Genomic DNA, 15027 nt, shown 5'->3' on the forward strand with positions numbered 1-15027 from the left:
TTATACTTAAAATTATCAAACAAAAACCCATAGGAATGTGCGCAAAGCATGTGTTAACTGACATAGATTCAATCGGAATACATTATAAAGCTCCCTAATATCAGCTACAAAAATATAAGTACATACATTTGATTTTTACCCCGATAAATCTAGCAGCTTCAAGATTTTGTACAGTAGTGTCTTCATATAGAATACAATTTGAACTCACATAGTTCATTAATTTGAACTCTATCGTAGTGTCTTCATATAGCTGCTGCAGCAACATATGACCAACTTCCAATCTTTCTTGTATGTTTCTCCCAATACATTTCTTTCTTAGTCAAATTCAATTATCCAAAAATATGCCTGAAAAATTGCAGCAGGGATCCAAAGATGTGGCAGGGCCTGTAGGATCACCAAATACTTTTTTTTATCACAAACCGCCGAACTATAGTTATTTTTAGTTCTTTGTGTCAGGCTGACAACCTGGAAAAATTCAGAAAAACCAAATCATCATCGTACATTGTATGCTGATTGACAAAATAAGTTTATCAGATATCATACATCCTGCAAAATTTTCCTTAATCATATGATACCTGAAAGCATCATATGGAAGGGACTTATGAGGTTTAAATTTTTTCTAAATAATCATGGTGAATGTATAATGTAGAATTAGTAGACAAAGGCAAGAAATACAACCACTGCAAAAGCAAAACTAATGCAACTATGAAGAAAGAAAAACTTGCATAGACCTTAGAAGCTGGCGCAAAAAATACATCTCTTAGAATAAACTCTTTGGTTCTCGAAACAAAAAATTATTTTATTTACAACCAGAACACTTGACGATACAATAGCAAAACGATGCACCAAGAAAATTATGTTCTATGTATGGTGTTTCACCTGAAATGGTATTCCAAGGGAAAACACAACACATGCTAGCACAACAACAGTTTCAATACTATCCAACACAATTTTATCTGTTGCAATTTACTCGTATAACTAATAGTTTTTATCTGTTGCATTTTGAGTTTCATGACAATTTTGAAAATTTTGTAACCACAATTCTAGCAGAGCACACAAGATTGTATGAAAACTTGCCTATGCTTATGGTGCTCAATTATCCGTAGGACACAAGATGGTCATGCACTGTCGGCTAAAACAGAAGTATCAAGATGTCTACCATATAATATGTTCTCGAAAATTTAAAAATCCTTATAACATGTCTTTAAAAAGATCAGGAAGAATAGATCTATATCAATACTATCCAGAACATTCCTTTTAACAATCTAGCCGGATGTGATTTTAATTATGTGCTGCTCCTCCATTTTGTAGAAGTGAACATATTTATCAAAGCTCCTTGGTTAAAAAATGTGGGTTATAAGTTTACATACAAGATTTTGTTTTCTCCCAATATCTACACTTAATAAGTCACTTCTTGCTATGAAATTCAATTTAATGCCCCCAACCTGCATCGGAACCATAGCACATACAACAATATAGGATATATTTGCAGTTGGATTTTTCCTTTTGGTCCTGGTTATAGTTTTGAAGGAGTAGTACCTTAAATGCACAAAGATTATCTCCTTTCTAGTATAACTTGGTTCAACAAGCCCATGATGACGTAAGTAAATTACTTGGTACAGTTAATCCACCTGCAAGTCCAGTGAAGCAGTGGTCTCGGTGTCCGCCAGGAATAAGAGACTCATAAAGGTTGTTGATGTAAGTTCTTTGGAGTCTGGGGTTAGGGCACCTCTGACGGCAGCCTAGGACCCGGCTGTCAGAGCCGAGCCTACCGTTTTCAGCAGATGCCCTGACTGTGTGACAAGCATGTGAAATTGCCTTGCTGGTGCCAGATGCATTTCATGGATCTGCCTCTCGTCGGCCTGCATTTTGCAGCATGTTATGCTGGCTATTCTACTTTAAATGTACCATTGAATATAGAAATATTTGTACTGGAGGTTCCCTTTCTGTCTATATGTGGATTATGTTGTTGACAAATGACACAGGTAACACAAGCAAAGGGAAAACAATGAGATTAAATAAATGCAGTAGGGAGGTTTCTAGCATATCAGCCTTCTCTTGGACAATAAATCTTTTAGGTATGATCATGTAACCTGTGTGTATAGGTGTATAGACAATGAATTTCCTAGGATGGCATATATTCTTAATATTGTAATAAGGTCTTCAACAACACACCTTTGGCAGGTTCACACAGTGCAAGGCACAACCTTGTTCTTGCATGTTCTTCAATCCTCACAGAATGCCAACTCAAGCTAGTACTGGAGGCTCTCTCGACCATCGTCAACAACAAGAAATTCCACGGAGTGCTATAGGTTCCTGCGAAAAAGAACACTAACAAAGGTGAGTTATACTTCAGTGATGGGTTGATTTAAAGCTAAACAAAAGATGCAGACGCCCTGACAACTAAAGGAAAAAACAAAACAGAAGCAACCTCACGAAAATTGCATAAGCTTTGTCTATGTTGAAATAGTTTTACTGTGGAACCGTAGGGTCAGTATGGATTCCAAAAACAACTTTTCATTCATAAGTTGTATTCTAGAACAACTCTTCATTCATGAACATGATAAATAAAACACTGTTTGTGCAGAGAATTTGGGAGTGATAAGTTTGGTAGTTTGAGGATATTATGTGTTCAGGGAGTAATATATTTGGGAGCCCCAGCTTGGGCAGCGGCAACAACTCCTAACATCACCGCTGCTCACTGATCTGCCTTGAAAGCCATCAGGACATTCAGCTGCATCGTCACTGGTCAGCTTTGGCACAGCTGGCTCTAGATTTGGTTTTATCTTCAGCAGCGGCACTTGGGCATACCACCTTTGACCAATGGTATGTTTTGTTCCAGAATATTATTACACGCGGTATTTGCATTCCCCTGTATAGGTATTTTCATTAGATCTTTAAACGGGGTATACCCTCCCTGATCAAAACAGATATGCTACTGCACAAGTACAAACAGATATGGGACCGTGAGGGGTAAAACCCATTTAACTACTTGCTGGAAACGTGAAATTGAAATTATAATTCTTTTCTACTGCTTCTTCTAACACATGAAAAATAGTAGGAGAAGCATGAACATTCATCTGGCAATTTCTAACAAATTATATATATTTGATTACCAGGATGCAATAGAGGTACTTGTAAAAAATTGGATGTTGGTCTCTCTGTATCAACTGAAATAAAACTGAAGTGATATGGACCATATATAAATGCATTCACTACAAAAGCCACATTCGACCATGTTATTCTTTCGTTCTCTAAAACAACAAATACTCATTGACATTTGGAAAATATCTATAGCAACCTACAGATTACATCCTTTAAATAAAAATGAATTGTTCTTTGAAATGACTACTGATGTTCACACTTTGGAGATGCTTACAAAGTACGCTATAAATCTATTTTTTTCCCTGAAATTATCTGACAAAAACCAAATTTCCCTGCAAGTAACCATTGTTCCATCACTTGACGACAGATCTCTGCTCAAATTTAAGGCGCCAAACCTGAAGATAGTGCGGCAATCACATGGAAGTTGTGGAGTAGCATCGTCAGCGTACCGGCGTGGAGGGCGGCCTCGCTTCCACAATGCTTCCACGATGTGGAGGGCGGCCCCGATTCCGCGGCGCTCTCTCGGCAAGGAAGGCGGCCTGGATTCCCCGGCGTTTCCCCGACGCTGGGAGCGTCTCGATTCTCCGGTCATTCCCAGGCGTTGAGGGCGCTGGCTCGCTTCTCCGGACTTGGGCGCCGGTGGCAACGGGCAGGCTCCCGTGGTGGCGGCGATGTAATCAGACACCGGCTTGCGCGGCACCGGCGACCTAATCGGAGGCGGGCTCTCGCGACAGCGGGGGCGCCGGCAACCGTTGCGGCGGCGGACAGGGAAGTGTGGGGGGAGAGTGGGTGACGGTTCCATAAAAAAAAGGACGCCTCTCGCTCGTTTGGATTCACCGGTGCGGGACTATGGGTGACGGACAATGGTCCGCTCCGAAAAGATTTTACCGTAGGATATACTCTGTACGGTCAAGATTAGTTGGATCACCACCCTCTCTCCCTTTTAATAGTAGTGGTGATATGCATGCTGGATAGTGGTATGTGTATCATGTTGTAATGCCTAATTAAATACTACAGTAAACTTTATCTTATCATAGCATGCATTGTCATGTCCTCACCTTATCAATTGCCCAACTGTAATTTGTTCACCCAACACATGTTATTTGTTTGGAGAGTTACCACTAGTGTAGATAGCCAGGAACCCCGATCCTTCTATCATCATCATTGATCTACAGTCAACTACGCACTGCAATATTTTCTGGTGTCATTGCCTCTTTGTTACTGCTACTGCTGATGTGTTACTATTACTATTGCTCCCATATTACTGGTGCTTTCATATCACCCTTGTTACTAGTGCTTTTCCAGGTGCAGCTGAATTGGCAACTCCGATGTTAAGGCTTATAAGTATTCTTTGTATCCCCTTGTGTCGAATCAATAAATTTGGGTTTTACTTCCCTCGAAGACTGTTGCGATCCCCTATACTTGTGGGTCATCAAGAAGCATCTGCTGGAAGGGGTCAGCGTCTTGGACATAGTGCCAGGCCTGCGCCACGACGTAGTTGAATCTGTCTTCTCTGATCCACTAGTCCTCGAAGTGGAAGCGTATGTGGCCGGCCTACTGTGGGGAGTGATAACTCCAAGAGGGAGTATTTATGCTCGATAGTGGGTTCATGCCTCCATTAAATCTGGGACAGTGACAGAAAGTTCTAAGGTTGTGGATGTGCTATTGCCACTAGGGATAAAACATTGATGCTATGTCCGAGGATGTAGTTATTGATTACATTACGCACCATACTTAATGCAATTGTCCGTTGTTTGCAACTTAATACTGGAAGGGGTTCGGATGATAACCCGAAGGTGGACTTTTTAGGCATAGATGCATGCTGGATAGCGGTCTATGTACTTTGTCGTAATGCCCAATTAAATCTCACAATACTCATTATATCATGTATGTGCATTGTCATGCTCTCTCTATTTGTCAATTGCCCGACTGTAATTTGTTCACCCAACATGCTGTTTATCTTATGGGAGAGACACCTCTAGTGAACTGTGGACCCCGGTCCATTCTTTACATCTGAAATACAAATCTGCTGCTATTGTTCTTTACTGTTTTCTGCAAACAATCATCATCCACACTATACATCTAATTCTTTGTTACAACAAGCCGGTGAGATTGACAACCTCACTGTTTCGTTGGGGCAAAGTACTTTGGTTTTGTTGTGCAGGTTCCACGTTGGCGCCGGAATCTCTGGTGTTGCGCCGCACTACATCCTGCCGCCATCAACCTTCAACGTGCTTCTTGGCTCCTCCTGGTTCTATAAACCTTGGTTTCTTTCTGAGGGAAACTTGCCGCCGTACGCATCACATCTTCCTCTTGGGGTTCCCAACGGACGCGTGCTGTACGCGTATCAGGGAGCAATCGAGGAGCAAAGGACTATGGTCCGAGACGACGGAGGCAAGGCATCGCAGGTGTGAAAGTGCATGGAGCCCCCATGTGTGGTTTTGGTGATTAATGACAATCCCTATGGACTAATGTTTGCATTGAGTTATATTTGTAGGAGGTGTCCATAGGCAATGCTTGAACCATATGTTGGCTTCAAGGTTGCAATAAGAAGAAATTGATGAAGGATATCAAGTGTCAAGTATGTCTTGAAGATGAAGATGAAGTGAGCCCTCAAGTTATCTCAAGACATCAACATGATGAAGAATGAAGAAATCATGTGCAAGTTCAAGATGATCCAACTCGAAGAGATCATATGCTTGAAGCTTGCCATCCATATGGTGTTCATGGTTTTGAGAAGATGCGCCGAAGAAGAAGCTCTCCCATGGTGGATTATGGGGGAGCAATCTACAAGACTTCGTCAAGCAAGCACAATCAAGAAAGGTGTTCCATCTTGTTGCGGTCAAGATCGTCATCATCGAGATCAAGTGGAATGCGCAAGGTTAAAGTTTGCTCTTGATAGGGTTTCTTTCTCACCGGTCTCATGGTGTAGTTGGAGACCGGTTTATAGTTTAGTTGCCGTACTATCAAGAGGGCTCTCGAGTGAGTAACTCGATCGTATCGTTCGGAGAGAGCTCAAACCTTTGCATCCTTGCATCATCTTTCTTGGTTGTTTTTTAGATCTTATCCTTGTGATGTTTTAGAGCTTGTGCTTATTCTCATGACAAGCTCTAGTTCATCGAAAACGGATTTTGCATAGATCTCTTGTTGCGTTTTCGAGTTTGGAGATTTTCTCGGTTTCTCATGTTGAGGTGTTGCACCTCTAAAATTAATAGAAAATCACCCCCAACTAGTTTCCATATTTTCACTTTTTGTTGGGTAGCTCTTGTCGTCTTCTTTCCAACAAAATTGGTTTCGTCTTGATCCGAGTTTCCAAACTCTTGATATTGTCTTTTGAAGTTTGTCTTCATATTTGGGTTTAAAAGAAAGAAAAAGGGGAGGAGGGGCTGCCGCCGGAGGCACGGGCGGTACCACCGGCCTCACCATGGCCGGAGCCTCCGGGCTCGGTACCACCCGAGGTACCGGAAGTGGCATGTGTGCCACAGATGGTTGCCGGGGAGTTTGGAGCCCCGGCGGTACCTCAGCCGGTACCACGGCCGGAGGCTCCGGCCTCCCTCCTGGCCGCAGCACACCACCTCCGCCGCCTGCTGCCTACTCTGGCCGGTAGTACCGGCCCAACCTGGCCTGTACTACCGGTCCCTCCTTCCTCGCGCGCGGCAGCCCCAACGGGCAGAAATCCGGTGGCCTTGCTTTTAAGTCTTGCCCCCCCATCTTTCTTGGTCAACTACTCCTTCTTCCTCCTCTCTCTCAAGCCTCTCTCTCCACCATTGTTTGTTCATACTTGAGCTTGAGATCTTTCTCCCCAACCAATGATTCTTGCATCTATTTGAGAGAAAGATTGAGGGGATCTAGATCCACACTTTGACCAAACCAAATCATCTCTTTGTGAGTGAATCTTTGGGATCTAGATCTTGGGGAACTTTGTGTTCTTCTTTTGTTCTTCCTCTCTTATTCCCCCAATAGCTTTTGTAGCTTTGTTGGAATTTGAGAGAGAAGGACTTGAGCATCTTTGTGGTGTTCTTGCCATTGCATTTGGTGCATCGGTTTGAGTTCTCCACGGTGATTCGTGGTGGTGAAAGCAAGAAGGTTGTTACTCTTGGGTTCTTGGAACCCTAGACGGATTCTACGCCTTTGTGGCGATTTGTTGGGAGCCTCCAATTAAGTTGTGGATGTGTGCCCCAATCTTTGTGTAAGGCCCGGTTTCCGCCTCGAAGGAAATCCCTTAGTGGAACCGTGACCTAGGCCTTTGTGGCGAGGGTCACCGGAGATTTAGGTGAGGCGCCTTCGTGGCGTTCGGTGTGTGGTGTGAGTACCGCATCTTGAGGTGAGGCCTTTGTGGCGTTGGTGTGCATCGAACAACCACACCTCAAGGTGAGCCTCTTGTGGCGTTCGGGAGCACTAAGCAACCGCACCTCTCCACCGGAGATTAGCACTCGCAAGAGTGTGAACTCCGGGATAAATCATCGTCTCCCGCGTGCCTCGGTTATCTCTATACCCGAGCTCTTTACTTATGCACTTTACCTTGTGATAGCCATCGTGCTTGAAGTTATATATATCTTGCTATCTCATACTTGCTTGTATTGCTTAGCATAAGTTGTTGGTGCACATAGGTGAACCTTTGCTTAGAATAAGTTGTTGGTGCACATAGGTGAACAATAGTATATAGGCTTTGGGCTTGACAAAGTAAACGCTAGTTTTATTCCGCATTTGTTAAGCCCATCTCGTAAAAGTTTTAAATCGCCTATTCACCCCCCCTCTAGGCGACATCCGTGTCCTTTCAAGGTGGCACTCGCCATGGATTTCCTCCCAGTCAGTGGTGCACAGCACACGGTCCAAGTGCACGAGCGTAGGTGGTAACTCCTCGTTTGACAAGGTGTAGCGGCGTCCGTTTAGGTAGACTTCCTTTATGGCTAGATCGTTGAGGACTCGATGGAACCGTACCATCATGCGCCTGTTGACGTGGCCGTTGTTCTTGTCCTCGTCACGGTAGATGAGGTTGAAGTCCCCACATATCATCCATGGCCCGGCACAGTCGGCACGCACATCGCGGATCTCCTGGAGGAACGCGACCTTGTCAGCGTCGTCTTGTGGCTCGTAAACTGCATTCATCCACCACGGCGTCACATTGCCGGTGGGCGTGGAGATCTTGGCCATCATGGTGTATGTCGTGAAGGAGGGGTCGAAGACGGTCACTTCCCTGCTCTTCCAGGCGAGGAGGATGCCACCACGGGTACCGTCCGCTAGCAGATAGACGTAGTCGTCATAGTCTGGGCCAAGCACCTCGAGGATCGTCCAGGTGTAAATGATGTCCATCTTTGTTTCCTGGAAGCATATTATCAATGCACCGAATGTTGCGATCAGCGAGTGTATGGCGTTGCGACGGGCACGCGCATTCAAGCCACGAACGTTCCAAATCAATATCTTAAGTTCATAATCCATAGATAAGATTTTGACAAGGGTGCCTCGGGTGCATGGCTAAACCCTAGCAGGGCTGCCATCCTGCTACGTTCCTGCCTGCACAAGGTCGTTCGGTAGCGTGCGGTCGAAGAGCCCGGCCATGGCAGCGAGGACGACGCGATGGATTGGGTCGTAGGCCTTCATCTTAGCAGCAGTGATCGTTTGGTTTGCCCTGATGATTCCAAGGGTGCGTAGGACCTGAATCTGGGCGCGTCTCTTGGCAGTTGGTGGTGCTCCGGCCTTTGATAGGCTCACCGCCGATATACCCCGAAGTGGAGCGAAATTTAGCGGTTGTTGGAGAGCACGCTTGCCAGGAGTGGGCAGCGTGGCAGCGAGCTATTTTGTCGCGGCTGTGAGGAATTCTCCCAGCGTCCAGGAAACTTGCTGCAGGGGAGCTAGCGGTTGCGGTCTTGGTCTTCTGAGCATGGTGACCGGGGGCGTTGCATATCTGGAAGCAGGCCTTGTTCTACCGTTGGAGGCCCGTGCGGTTGAGTAGCGGCCTGCGCTGCACATTGGCTCGTGGGCCTGTGGGAGGTTTGTGGGCTTCGGGTTTCCGCCCTGTCAGCTAAGGTGTGGCCATGGGCGCATGGGCTGGTGGGGTTGGTGGGGCCAGCACCTGGGGTAGGCTGGTCAAGCTCCTCGGTGCTGGTCCTCGCAACAGTGGCAGGCGACGACAAGATTTCGCCATGTACTGGCGAGCGCAAAGCTTCACTTTTCCCCGACACGAGATAAGTTTTGGCCACTGCGCCTTGGCTGGGCATGGAGCCAGGGACCTCACTTTGCATGGAAGCGGAGGGCCCCGCGGGTTGGTCACGATCCCGAAGCCGGTCGGAGGATGTCTCGTCGGGCGCAAGGCAGGCAGAGGAGCCCACGTGCGGGGAAGGCGACCGAAGATTTAAATCTCCCTGCTGGTTGGTGCGCTGCGTGGCGGAGAGGCTATCAAATAGTGGCGTACCAATGGTGCAGTTGACCCGATCTTCCGGCAGCGGGGGCAGTCTTGCCTGAATCATGACAGTTGCAGGGGCAGCTTTGATCTACGAGACTTTGGCCGTTTGTGGCCTTTGCCAGCTTCCGCTTTTCCCGTTTTTGGACGGTGTGGTGGGTAGCGGGGTCAACGGGGCCCACCACGGCCAGTCCAAGGTTCCATCGTCCGGCCGGCGGCGTGCGAGGACGGCGGCGCTCCCTCAATCGTACGACGACGATAGGTAGGCCAGCTAGCATCACATGCAAAACCGTCGGAGCGCCCACGGCGGCTGGAGGTCCAGCTGCCGGCGTCGACCGTCATGCCATCAGCGTGGCCATGGGTGGCATCGTTGGTGCATCGTCGCTTGCGAGTTCTCCGGCGAGGTCGATTGCGGCCCTTGCCATTTCCACTGCCGCTGTTGTTGTCCCTTCCGGCGCTGGCGCCATTCCCAGCATTCGGACTGGCACCGCTGTATGGAACCGCCCGATCAAGCGCGTCGCGTTGATGAGCTCGACAGAGATGGGGTATGTGAGCGTGCGCACGTTCGGTGGTGACGCCGAGTTCGGGCCAGGGAGCAGCTCTAGAATCTCCAGGACGGTCGATCGTCGGATCTCGCAGGGGTCGTGGTAGTGTCCAGAGATCCCGAAGACGGCGAGATTGTCACGCGAGTGGGTGGCTGGGTGGAGGCGCTCGATCCAGCACCTATCGGATAGGTGCCACTCTGGTCGATGTGGTACGCGAAGCGTCTTGAGCTGACGTGTGCGAGTTTGCACCATGGCCGGACGGAGAGGGAGAAACCCGGTCCATTGATGAAGTGGTCGTCGGCCATGTGGCTCAGGGCCTCGCCAGAGTGGAAGATGACCAGGAAGTCCTCCGGGTGGTGTAGGTGCACCGTGAAGTCGCCGTCACGCAGCTCGAAGGAGTTGTACAGGACCTCCTCCACGTCCCTGGCCGTAACAGCAGGCCGGGTGCCTGTGATGGAGGCGACCATGCGCGTCGCAAGACCTCCTCGGCTTGCTCCATTTCCATCGTGCGCGACAGGATGACGCGAGACGACATCTCAGCGGGTGCGGGCATCGTGGCAAGGGGTGGCAGTGGTGGCATGGGTGGCGCAAGGTGTTCTTGTCGGTTGGCTGATACTTGCAAACATATGTATAATTTTTGATGCTCCATGCTTTTTTTACACGAGTTTATATATGTTTTGCTTACATTCCGTTGCACTTTTATATATTTTCCGGCACTAACCTATTGACAAGATACCACAGTGCCAGTTTCCTGTTTACTGCTATTTTGTATTTCAAAATAGTTGTACACGAAATATTCTCGGAATTGGACGAAACAAAAGGCGAAGATCTTATTTTACCGTAACGAAGACGAAGTCCGGAGGAGAGACGAAGAGGCGCCATAGGGCGGCCAGACCATGCCTTGGCGCGGCCCAAGCTTTGGCCGCGCCAAGGGGTGGTGTGCCCTCCTCAAGCGTCCACCAACCTCACACTTCCGCCTATTTATTCACGATCTCGGGAAAAACCTAAATACCCGAGCCTCCATCCACGAAAAGTTCCGTCGCGGCCGCTATTGCCGACCCTAGCTCGAGAGGGTTCTAAAGCTCTTCCCGACACCCTGCCGGAGAGGGAGATCATTACCGGAGGCCTCTATATCGCCATGCCCGCCTCTGAAGTGATGCGCGAGTAGTTCATCCGTGGACTACGGGTCCATAGCAGTAGCTAGATGGTTGTCTTCTCAAATTTGTGCTTCATGTTTAGATCTTGTGAGCTGCCTATCATGATCAAGATCATTTTTATGTAATGCTACATGTTGTGTTTGCTAGGATCCTATGAATATTGAATACTATGTTGAGATTGATTATATACTTATCATATGTTATTTGTGATCTTGCATGCTCTCCGTTCCTAGTAGATACTCTGGCCAAGTAAATGTTTGAAACTCCAAGAGGGAGTATTTATGCTCGATAGTGGGTTCATGCTTCTAATTTTCTGTAAGAGTGCCAATAACTTCTAAGATTGTAGATGTGTTGTTGCTACTAGGGAGAAAACAACAATGTTTTGTCTAAGGATAATTCTATTGCTTACTTTACACACATTGCTTAATGCGATAATCTATTGCTTGCAACTTAATAATGGAAGGGGTTCGGACGATAACCGAAAGGTGGATTATTAGTCATAGACGCAGTTGGATTACGGTATATGTATTATGTTGTAATGCCCAAACGAATCTCATAGTAATCATCTTGACATGTATGGTCTTTATTCAGTCAATTGTCTAGCTATAATTTGTTCACCCATCATGTTATTTATTCTTATGGGGAGACACCTCTAGTGAACTGTGAACCCCAGTCCTTTCTTTTACACTGATAAAATCATCCCGTTCTATCTACTTACTGAAAGCACTGTTCTGTTTAATTTCACTGCAAACAAACATCTCTTTCCACACTATACATTTAATACTTTGTGTTCAGCAAAACCGGTGAGATTGACAACCTCACTGTAAGTTGGGGCAAAGTATTTTGGTTGTGTTGTGTGCAGGGTCCACGTTGTTGCTGACGCGGTAGTGCGTCTTGCCACAAGTCAGCTAGCAACACCTTCAGAAGTCACGCCTTTCTCCTACTGGTCGATTTAACCTTGGTTTCCTACTGAGGGAATACTTGCTACTGTGCTCATCATACCTTCCTCTTGGGATTCCCCAATGGTGTGCAATCTGCGCTCATCATTGGCCTGACTCGGCGGCGCAGCAGCGGCTACAGGGTGGCACCCGGGCGCGGCGACACACGCAGGAGGGTCACGCGCAGGGTGAGGATCAGTCATGGGCGCGGCGGCGGCCGTTGGCGCAGCGGGGGCAGCGAGTTGCCCGTGCTCCGAGCGGTTCTCGCACTGCCATGCCTCGTGACCAGGGAGAAGGCACTAGCGGCAGCGTACCTGGTTAGTGCAGACGCAGACGATGTGGCCGGGGTCGAGGCAGCGGAAGCAGAGGCCAGCGGCTGCCTCCGGTGTGGGGCTTCGCCGAGACCACGGCGGCGAGGGCGGGGTGGGGGTGGGGGCGCCTCTTCCTGTCCATAAGGGCGAGGCTGCTGGAAACCCTCGCTGTCGACGACGGGGACGCGGTGGATCTCCAAGCGCGGGCCGATGCGCTCCTTGGCCGGGACGCGGGAGGTCGTGGCAGCGCGGGGAGTGATACGTCTCCGACGTATCGATAATTTCTTATGTTCTATGCCATATTATTGATGATACCTACATGTTTTATGCACACTTTATGTCATATTCGTGCATTTTCTGGAACTAACCTATTAACAAGATGCCGAAGTGCCGGTTCCTGTTTTCTACTGTTTTTGGTTTCGTAAATCCTAGTAACGAAATATTCTCGGAATTGGACGAAACGAAGACCCGGGGTCCTATTTTTCCACGGAGCTTCCGGAAGACCGAAGAACACACGAAGTGGGGCCACGAGGTGGCCAAACCATAGGGCGGCGCGGCCCGGGTCTTGGCCGCGCCGACCTATGGTGTGGGCCCCTCGTCCGGCCCCCGACTCTGCCCTTCCGCCTACTTAAAGCCTCCGTCGCGAAACCCCGAGGCGAAAAACCACGATACGGAAAACCTTACCGAGACGCCGCCGCCGCCGATCCCATCTCGGGGGATTACGGGAGATCTCTTCCGGCACCCTGCCGGAGAGGGGATTCATCTCCCGGAGGACTCTACACCGCCATGGTCGCCTCCGGAGTGATGAGTGAGTAGTTCACCCCTGGACTATGGGTCCATAGCAGTAGCTAGATGGTTGTCTTCTCCTCATTGTGCTTCATTGTTGGATCTTGTGAGCTGCCTAACATGATCAAGATCATCTATCCGTAATTCTATATGTTGTGTTTGTCGGGATCCGATGGATAGAGAATACCATGTCATGTTAATTATCAAGTTATTATACATGTGTTGTTTATGATCTTGCATGCTCTCCGTTTCTAGTAGAGGCTCTGGCCAAGTTTTTACTTTTAACTCCAAGAGGGAGTACTTATGCTCGATAGTGGGTTCATGCTCGCATTGACACCGGGACAAGTGACGAGAAAGTTCTAAGGTTGTGTTGTGCTTGTTGCCACTAGGGATAAAACATTGGCGCTATGTCCGAGGATGTAGTTGTTGATTACATTACGCACCATACTTAATGCAATTGTCCGTTGCTTTGCAACTTAATACTCGGAGGGGTTCGGATGATAACCTTGAAGGTGGACTTTTTAGGCATAGATGCGGTTGGATGGCGGTCTATGTACTTTGTCGTAATGCCCAATTAAATCTCACTATACTTATCATGTCATGTATGTGCATTGTTATGCCCTCTCTATTTGTCAATTGCCCGACTGTAATTTGTTCACCCAACATGCTTTTATCTTATGGGAGAGACACCTCTAGTGAACTGTGGACCCCGGTCCATTCTTTAATACTGAAATACAAATCTGCTGCAATACTTGTTTTTACTTTTTTCTCTGCAAACAATCATCTTCCACACAATACGGTTAATCCTTTGTTACAGCAAGCCGGTGAGATTGACAACCTCACTCGTTTCGTTGGGGCAAAGTACTTTGGTTGTGTTGTGCAGGTTCCACGTTGGCGCCGGAATCTCCGGTGTTGCGCCGCACTACATCCCGCCGCCATCAACCTTCAACGTGCTTCTTGGCTCCTCCTGGTTCGATAAATCTTGGTTTCTTTCCGAGGGAAAACTTGCTGCTGTGCGCATCATACCTTCCTCTTGGGGTTGCCCAACGAACGTGTGAAATACACGCCATCAAGCATATTTTCCGGCACCGTTGCCGGGGAGATCAAGACACGCTGCAAGGGGAGTCTCCACTTCTCAATCTCTTTACTTTGTTTTTGTCTTGCTTTATTTTATTTACTACTTTGTTTGCTGCACTTATATCAAAACACAAAAAAATTAGTTGCTAGCTTTACTTTATTTGCTGTCTTGTTTGCTATATCAAAAACACAAAAAAATTAGTTTACTTGCATTTACTTTATCTAGTTTGCTTTATTTACTATTGCTAAAATGGCCAACCCTGAAAATACTAAGTTGTGTGACTTCACTAGCACAAATAATAATGATTTCTTATGCACACCTATTGCTCCACCTGCTACTAAAGCAGAATTCTTTGAAATTAAACCTGCTTTACTTAATCTTGTCATGAGAGAGCAATTTTCTGGTGTTAGTTCTGATGATGCTCGCTGCCCATCTCAATAATTTTGTTGAACTATGTGAAATGCAAAAGTATAAAGATGTAGATGGTGACATTATAAAATTAAAATTGTTTCCTTTCTCATTAAGAGGAAGAGCTAAAGATTGGTTGCTATCTCTGCCTAAGAATAGTATTGATTCATGGACTAAATGCAAGGATGCTTTTATTGGTAGATATTATCCCCATGCTAAAATTATATCTTTGAGGAGTAGCATAATGAATTTTAAACAATTGGATAATGAACATGTTGCTCAAGCTTGGGAAAGAATGA

Source organism: Lolium rigidum, chromosome 6 (genome assembly GCF_022539505.1).
Source record: "Lolium rigidum isolate FL_2022 chromosome 6, APGP_CSIRO_Lrig_0.1, whole genome shotgun sequence".
Classification (NCBI taxonomy): domain Eukaryota; kingdom Viridiplantae; phylum Streptophyta; class Magnoliopsida; order Poales; family Poaceae; genus Lolium; species Lolium rigidum.